We start from the raw sequence: 9,537 nt of genomic DNA, 5'->3' as shown, positions 1-9,537 counted from the left end.
CTGTTTCACCTTTTCTTTTATGCCGTTCTCCCTCTTTCTGACTTCTTCCCCTCAGACAGCCCCATCTCCAGGTTGCCCTACTTCATTTCCAGCCTCCTTATCCTCACTAGCTTTCTCAAGATAGTAGCCTCAGGATTACGCCTACCTGTTTGGCTGTATGGTTACAAGTGCTCTCCTTAGAAAAGCCTTAGGTAAATATGTCATGCTAAAGGTTATTGACTGACACCAGTCAGCTATGCCTGGCTCTGGAGTATTACCATTTTCACAAAGCACTATGAGTGGTTTAACCTCAGGGAAGATTCTTTTTGTTTGAGGTAGCTGTATTTTTTTGGTCCTGAAGTCTGGACACTCAACGGGCTAGTTTCAGCTTTGCCAGGTTAGACCACATCTCTAAAGTGTACATTTTGAGACCGAATAAATGCATGTTCAATAAAGAAGAAGTAGACTAGACAAAGGATAATAGAGAATGTAGCATTGCTTAAATTACCTGATTTCAGAACCTTAAAGAAATTTTGTTTTCAAAGAACAACTTGTGACACTATTATTTCAGAAGTGCTGCATTGGGAAGTCCTACACTAGGCTGTTTGCCCTCGGTTGAGGTGCTTAATTTCTCTTGGCTTTATTTCTGTCATCTACATATTGAGGGAAATGAAGTAGATAATTTCCAAGTGTCTTTAGGACTTCCAAATTCCTTCATAATGGAAAGGTTTCAGGCATCACCCAGCAAACCAGTAGAGGCTGGAGTGCAATGGTGCGATCTTGGTTCACTGCAATCTCTGCCTCCCAGGTTCAAGTGATTCTTCTTGCTCGGCCTCCCAAGTAGCTGGAAATACAGGCCCCCGCCACCATGCGTAGCTAATTTTTTTTTGTATTTTTAGTAGAGACAGGGTTTCACCATGTGGCCAGGCTAGTCTCGAACTCCTGACCTTGTGATCTGCCCACCTTGGCCTCCCAAAATGTTGGGATTACAGGCATGAGCCACTGTGCCCAGCCGCCTTCCTACTCCTTCTCATCACACCATATAGTCCCACCTATCATGTGGCTGCAAAAAGGGAAATCTCTCTACCCAGCGAGCTGCTCATGCAGCTTTAGCTGCAGCATGGTTGCCCTTTGTGTGTGTGGCTGTTTTATTAGCCTGCCCCTGCCCCTTGGATAGCTGGTGTGCCCATCCTTCCAGGAGGACAGGTGAAATATCAAGTGAGCACTTGGAGAGGCCCCTCTTATCTCATACAATCGCACTAGCTGACTCTGCTCTCAGGCAGGCTCCTATTTTTAGCTGTATCTGATGGAGGCACTGTCTTCCCAGCTTAATGATCCCTCTCAGATGCCAGCATGCCTCCAAACAGCTCTCTGGTGATCCAAAGGATGGGTGGGCACAGCCCCTGATACCATACAAAGAGGAGGCTGGGTGACACAGGGCAAAGTGAACACAATTGAGATGCTGAGGCAGTATGACTTTGCGACCTCTCAAGGCCCTGATTTTCTTTCTGTAAAACAAGACAGGACGCTCTCCAAAGGCTTTCCCAGTTTTAAAATTCCATCAAGCTTCGGTTGTGAAGGGAGAGAACAGATGATTGAAGTGTCAAAGCCCAAGCAACTAAGACAGAGTCAAGCGATTACAAAGCAGACCATGAACGTTAGCTAGTAAATAGTCCACTCAGCTGTCTGGGTACAAGTGGTAAGGGATATTTAATTTTGGCATGCTTTTATTTTCTCAGGAGAAAAATAGCAGAAGGAAGTGCACGTGCCATTTTATTCCATTGAAACTGCCAATGTGCTCAACTTAGGACTTACATGGAGTTAGCAACGTAGGGGCACACAAGTCAGTACTTTGTTAAACTGCTCCCCAGGCAGGGAATGTTGTGGGTTCAGGTCTAAAGAATGTCACAGTCTCAAGGACTTTGGTGTAGGAGCCACTTATGGTATCCAGTTCACTCCAGACTTTTGACACTGCCTGGGCCCTCTTCAGCAAAGTCATCTCTCAGCCGGTGTGGTGCCTGGGGACAAGAAGTTCAGCCTGAAAGTGGAAAAAGAGTTCCAAAACATGCCGGGAGGGCTGAGGCCTAAGGGCTAAATATGTATGTATCTGTCTATTCATGAGTCTTGGTTCTGTTTCCCGTGCCAGCTGGTAGAAACTATTTTTGTCTTTTCCCTTCAGGCTGCTGGAGTCTCCACTCAGGAGATCAGACCCTAACACAGTAAAGGCCAGAGGGCCAGAGGAAATCACTCCCGTTTGTTGCATTCCAAAGGGATATCTTTGATTTCTAGGCTTCATCCACATTCTACACTTCTGCAGGATTCATTGTCCAGAGGATCCAAGGGGAAGCCTGCAAATTGTATACCCTTTTTAGGGGCAGAATTGGATCATGTTTTCAGCTTATAGCAAATCAATAAACTGTTGCCCATGGCTAAGCTTATGTGTAGCAGTCCTTACTCTTGAAACTTGATTTGTAACTGCCAATAATGGCAGCTGTCTAAGCCCATTGATTTGGGACGAGAATATGGACCCTTTATAGGTGCCTTGTAGATTTCAGTATGGGAGAGAAAACTGTGGTACAGTGTGAGCTTTGTAGTGAGAAGATTCCTCAGTGGGTGGCTTTGGGCACACACTTTAGCTTCTATGGGCATTGGTTTTCTCTTTGGTAAAATAGAGATGATGAATATTGCTTCTCCAGTGTTGTTACAGAGATTGCCTGTGATTTAAGGAAACATGATAACCATCGTTTACTATTTACCCTGTGTCAAGAATGTGATCCTCCCAGCAACCCAATGAGTCATATTGCATGACCCTCATCTTATGAATGAAGAAACAGAAGCTCCAAGAGGTGCCACTCGCCCGCAGTCACAGAGCTGGTGAGTGACAAAGGCTGTATTGGAACAGGAAGTGTTACTACTGGGCACAAGCCCTAACTACTGAGCTGCAGTACAGCATCAGTGCCTCAAAATGATCATTATTGTTTTCATCAACTCCATGGAATACATTGTCCCTCTCTAACACTAAATGGTGCCTTGACTTCAGACCAGATCAAACTACTGTTTTTAATATGCTCTATTTATGCTTTGAGTTTCCTTGTCTTTCAGAAGGCTTATGACATGTTTCAGGCTTTAAATTCTTATATTAACCTTTGAGATTAAGGTTAATGTATATATTATATATATACACACACATATATATACACACACACATACACATAGATATACATATATATATATGTATCTATATATTTTTCTTTTTCCAGGTAAGGACATTAAGTGGAAAAACAATTTGCCTAAGCTTACTCAGAAAATGAGTCAATATCTAGGTACCTAGGCTGGTGAGAATGTAGCTGGATAGAACATAGATTTCCTAATGTTTTTGAAAGGAATTTCTTTTCTGGCTGGGATGGCTGACAAAGAGATGAATGGAATGATGCAATGAGGGCTATCTCATCACAATATTCCTGAAAGGACAAAAGGACGAATGGAGCGGGAGCAAGGGGATTCATAGGAAGAAGGCTTGCTCTCCTGTGGGCCTTGCAGAGCATCAGTACTTCCCACCTAGAGCTCATGAATCCACTTCCACAGGTAAGCTCTTCCTAGCACTTCACTTCCTGGACACACTGAGAAAGTTACCTTTAAGACCTGGCCATAGTTCCAGTGATAGTAAATTAAAGAAAAGCAGATAGCTGAGTGGTCAGCTTTTGGATCTATGCTTTCACTTCTGTTGCCAGACATGCTGCCATTTGAACTATTTACCACAAGAGCCTCCATGATGACAGATGTGGCAAAGGCATCCCTCCCCCACCTCTTCCTGGTGTCCTTAGATTAGTCTAAATATCAGAGGCAGCTGGGTGCAGTGGCTCACGCCTGTAATCCCAGCACTTTGAGAGGCTGAGATGGATGGATTGCTTGAGCCCAGGAATTCTAGACCAGCCTGGGGAACACAGCAAAACCCCATCTCCACAAAAGATACAAAATTAGTCAAGTGTGTGGCACACAACTGTAGTCCCAGCTACTCCAGAGGCTGAGGTGGGAGAATCACCTGAGCCCGGGAAGTTGAGGCTGCAATGAGCTGTGACTGTTCTACTGCACTCCAGCCTGGGTGATGGAAGGAGGCCCTGGCTCAAAGAAAAATAAAAAAAAAATCAGAGGCAGTATTGCTAATCCGTCATGGGGCTTCAATAGCTTCAGCTCCCTAGATCTTGCTATCTTCCTTCTTGGAAAGGCTGTTTCAAATGTCTCTACTCCCCAAACTGTAGAGGGTGAAAGGTCTAAAAAATGCCTATGTGAAGTCTTGATCCACAGGTCTTGCTGCGTCACTCGGCCACTTGCCTTCAACCCTGTTTTCCCAGCTTAGAGCCACCACTCTTCTGCGCAGAAACAGGCTACGATGGGTTCTCTCTGAGATAGGTTCTTTTGCTGTTGCCCTAGTAACAGAATTATTAAACCGAGTTCCAGCCTCGAGAGTATTTGTGCCTGGTGAGGTAATGTCTGTCGCATCCAGCCTTTCTTTTTGTTCCACTCCCACTCCCTTGCTTCAGGCCCTCTGTACCTCACATCTAGTCTGATGCACTGGTCTCCTCCCCGGCCTCTGTGTTTCCAGTCCACCCTCGCCGACGGGGCTGCCCCTTGCTCAGCAACACTCTTTCTCAGGTTCAGACACTCCTCCTTGGTCAAATTCCCCATCAGCCTGACATGCAAAGCTCTCCACGATTGTTCCAAAATACAACCCACTGTGTGCTTGTGCTTTAGCAGAGCAGGATGTGACCCAGGGATGGTGACGGGGTAGAGCCAAGAGGAATTGGAAAGAGGAGCCTGTAGGGCTTGGTGAGCAACCTGTTGGTTGGGAGGCTATATAGTGTAGTGTTTAAGTGCATGGGTTTTGACTCAGACTGTCTATAAAATCTTCCTGCTCTCACTTAATAGCTGTGGAACCTTAGGAAAGTTTCATAATATCTCTAAGTTGCACCTTCCCCAAATGCAAAATAAAGATAATGACCGTATCTTCCTCATAAGGGTTTTCTTCTGCTTAATTAAAGAAGGTCATCTTCTAAAGTGCTTGGCTTAGCATCTTCAAACTTAGAAAGGTACCAGAAATGTTAGGTGTGATGATGATTATAGTAGAGGAAGGTGGAAGGGTGGTGGTTTGAGAAATGGAACTGAGAATGGCTCCTGATTTTGGTGAGTGGATGGAAATCATGCCAATAGAGAATTCAGGCGCAGAATAAACAGGTTTTTGAGAACAGATAATGATTTCATTTTTGGGCTTATTGAGTTTGATGCATCATAGCTCACTTTTATTGATTCTCACTGAGTGCCAGGCACTACACGAAGCATTTTGCATATATTATCTCTTACGTAATTCTCACAAGAGTTCCTTGTGATAAAGTTATCAGCCCATGCAAACTTCAGTAACCAGCCCACAGTTATTAACTTGCCCATAACTTGTCCACAGTTATAAAGGTGCAGAGCTGGGATTTGAACCCACGACTTTGTGTCTCCAGAGGTGGCACACTTTATCACTATCTACTCTGCCTCTTGAATATCTTTACTATGGATATTAAATTAATCTATTTTTCATGTTTTTAGTGCTAAGATGGCCTTTGGGGGAACACAATAGTCCACACTGCTTCTTGCCTAGGTCGTGTTTTGTCCTCTCGCTTGCAGTCCCCTTGTGTAAATTTGGCCCCCAGACTCCAGGATTTCTTTTATGACATGTGCCCTCCTGAGTTTATGCTTGGAGTCAGAGGCTCAGTCCTCACCTAATTCTCACTTTGGTCCTTTTGTCTCACTCTAAATTCCCCCTGGATGGGATCTTTGATCTTGAAGTGAATTAGTGTCTCTAAGCATCAGTTTCCTCCTCTGAACGATGCAGTTATAGAATTGTAGTAAATGTCAAGAGATAGATGGAGTTCATTGAGGAGAAAGGCTGTTTCTGATTTCTCTTAGCATTCACAATACGCAGGCCAGTGCTGGGCATATATCAGGTGCTCTCTCATCGTTCAATGAATAGATGACCAACTGAATATATATGCTGATGTATACCATGAGGGTTTGCCCCTTGTGTTTGACTAATGGCACTGCTTCCTTTTTCAACTGCCCTGCTGTCCCAGGTGATTACCCTAATTTAATGTGTTTTTTTTTGGGTTGACTTTTAAAGAACGTTTGGAGTCACGTACACCACAATGGTAGAACCGGGTTATGATGTTAGTGTTGGGTGGTAGGCACTGCCTACATATGTGGTGGGGAATGGGGAGGTGTGGAGGTACCTGGGGTGGACTGGATCATATTTCCTTCCTTGACTTTCTTTGTAGTGGAGAAAGATGCTCTAAGAACCCAAGAGACATGGATTTAGCTGCAGTTGACCGAGCCCGGGGTGCAGTAAATTGTTTTTTAACAGACGTTTTCTGTTGTTTTAATAACAATGCTTTAACATGGCAACTTTCTAAGTATTTTTGCCCTATCATTTCAGGTACTTACGCTTTCAATAACCTGCATATGGATTTCAACGCTATTTAATTAAGCTCTAAACCTATAAAAATGCACATTTAATACTCAGAGTAAACCCTTGCCTTGTTCTTTCTGAAGGTAAACAGAGGAGATATCTTCTTGAGCTCAGAGTTCTGAGGTAATTACAATTAGTTGCCATAGAGAGAAAGAGAGAGAGAGAGAGAAACACATGAAAATGTATCTTACTTTCTGTGTTTAGGAAATTCATTTAATGAAATATTCAGAGCCACCAAATCTACCCAGACCCAGATACCTATTAATCTGTTAGCCACTTGGGCTCCAGAGGGATCTTTCTTCGCTGGGAAAGCTTTTTGACTGCTCTACTCCTGTGCTCAGAAACTTTTAATGGCTCACCGTTTTCCTGTGTGCAGATGGTGTTCCATCTTCTTAACACGTGAGTTACTAGGCCTGTTATGATCCGGACCCAGCTGTCCTTCTTAATCTCATTTGTTACCACCTAGGTGGTAACACAGGTGCTTGTTGGTTCTGCTGGCACTGACAGTGGTATCCCAAGCCTCTCTGTGGTATTTTCCCTTTGAAGTTCTCTTTCATGCACTCTGTTGGCCTTGAAGTTCCTGCTCATCCTTCAAGACCCAGTTTAAATTCCTATCTAGTTCAAATGCCAAGCCCCCTTGGATTCCTCTAGACAGAATTACTCTAAGCTTTCTTGGACTTTGTACTTTCATGGCAATTCTAATCACAAATACAAATTTCTGCCACTAGACTGTGAGTTCCTTGGGGTCCGGGGACCTCATCTTGTTTTATTTATTTGTATTTTCATGTAATGAATAGCTCATAGTAGGTCCTAATTCAATCTTACTGAAAGAAATTACGTTAATGACATATTGCCAGTTAATAGTGTGCATTAGGGTGTAATAAAGATTTTTTTAGGGGAATAATTTACCTAACCCAGATCTCAACTGTAGCTGTGCATATAAAAGTTCCACAGTTTCCTATTGAAGGAGGATTTTCTTCACATGCATGGCAGCAGTAGTATGAGGATAAATCTAGTGTTTATTTCTGCCCCTTCGGTTAACTAGCAGAAAGCCCCGGGTTAGAGTCTACAACAGAATCACTTTCTTTATGACGCCTGCAGCATATTAGAAATGCTGTAAATACTCAGGAACGGGAGATCATGTAACTTGGTGGTTAAAACATGAATGTTAGAGTCAGGTGGACCTGACTTATCAGCTGTACAAGTGGCAACTTATCAAACATCTCTTCAGTTTTGTTACCTGGGGATTATCATAATTTATTACTAAGATTGCTTTGAACATTAAATGAGATATTCAGGCCATTTGATTAAAAGGGCACCTAGCATACAGAAAAGTGTTCAATAAAATATAGTAGCTATTATTTTCATTTTATTTTATGGTTATGAATTATTAATAAAATAGCAATCCAAAATAATATAATAATATACATTCCCCTAAAGGAATAGCAATTGCAGTAAGAATTACTAATTTGCTGGTAAGTTAGAATATGGTTTGCTATTAGTAACTGAGTACTGTCAGAGGTTAGAGCCAGTCCCATAATTCCAAAGGAGCTGCTTGGCTAAGGTCACCCTCAGAAGCTGCTCAGATATCTGTGGTTCTAAGCACAGCAAGAGCAACTGGTGAGGTTTCTGCATGAAGCAGTCAAAGTCTATGTATGTTCAGGACCCTCCATGTGAATGAGGCTGGAACATAGCTGTGTGGATACAGACCTGCAGCATTGCCACACAAAGCACACGTGATGCAGGTAATGTCTCTGCACACAATGCTGGATTGTATAACACTGTCATCCCCTGCACTGGATAAAAACTCTAAACAATGAACTTTCTTGGGAGTGTTATAGGAAGGCTACTCCTAAAGCTTCCTCTTGATTCTCTACTATCAGACCTGTTATTCTCAGATCTTGTCGTGCATTCTGACTAGGACAGGTGAGTGTGTGTGAGTATGTAACCTTGGATGAATAAATTCATTAAAAATGGGATCTCATGTCCTTGGTGTTTTTTTAAACATTCCTCTTTATGATCATGCATTACCAAAGAGAAACATTGCTTTTTTGATCATTTGATCTTTGCTTTTACAATTACCAACCCCCAGCTGGGTGCAGTGGCCTGTAATCCCAGCACTTTGGGAGGCTGAGGCGGTTGGAACCCTTGAGCTCAGGGGTTTGAGACCAGCCAGGGCAACCTAGGGAGACCCCTGTTTCAATACAAAAAAAAAAAAAAAAAAAAAAGAAAGAAAGGAAGAAAAAAAAAGAAATTACCAACCCCCTGTCCTTTTTTTTTTTTCTTTTTGTATGAGGTTTCTGCAGGCAACTTAAAGTACACCCGACTCTGATTCTTTTTTTTTTGGAGCATGAGAGGGAAATCATGTGTATGTTTAGGTCTGCAAAGGAGGTCCGAGGAGATTACTAGGGTGCCCCTAAAAGAAACCAGGAGTGTTCATGAGCTGGCCTCTAGCACTTGCCAAATCCATTAGAGACCAGTGCCCCTTCAGAGGCTCTGGAAACTGCCTTGGCTGGGAACTCATTCTTTCCTCCTCCTCCCTCTTCTTGCTTCAGCTCCTTCCAAAAGTCAAGCATGGAGTTGTGGGAAAGGCTAATTGGGTTGGACTTAGGATTGGGGTGAGCGATCTAGCTGGAAAGAGCCTGGAACTGGAGATCTGGGGACCTGAATTTTAGTCCTAATTCTTTTTTCTTTTTTTTTTGAGACGGAGTCTCGCTGTGTCGCCCAGGCTGGAGTGCAGTGGCCGGATCTCGGCTCACTGCAAGCTCCGCCTCCCGGGTTTACGCCATTCTCCTGCCTCAGCCTCCCGAGTAGATGGGACTACAGGCGCCCGCCACCTCGCCCAGCTAGTTTTTTGTGTTTTTTAGTAGAGACGGGGTTTCACCGTGTTAGCCAGGATGGTCTCGATCTCCTGACCTTGTGATCCGCCCGTCTCGGCCTCCCAAAGTCCTAATTCTTTCGTAAACTCACTGTGCAACTTTGGACAAGTATTGCACTCCGTAAGCTTGTTTTCTCATCTGTGAATCAAGACAGCTATGGCTTTGGGTCTCAAG

This window comes from Macaca mulatta, chromosome 1 (genome assembly GCF_049350105.2).
Source record: "Macaca mulatta isolate MMU2019108-1 chromosome 1, T2T-MMU8v2.0, whole genome shotgun sequence".
NCBI lineage: Eukaryota > Metazoa > Chordata > Mammalia > Primates > Cercopithecidae > Macaca > Macaca mulatta.
The sequence above is the reverse complement of the archived record's forward strand: the minus strand, read 5'-3'. Positions refer to the sequence as shown.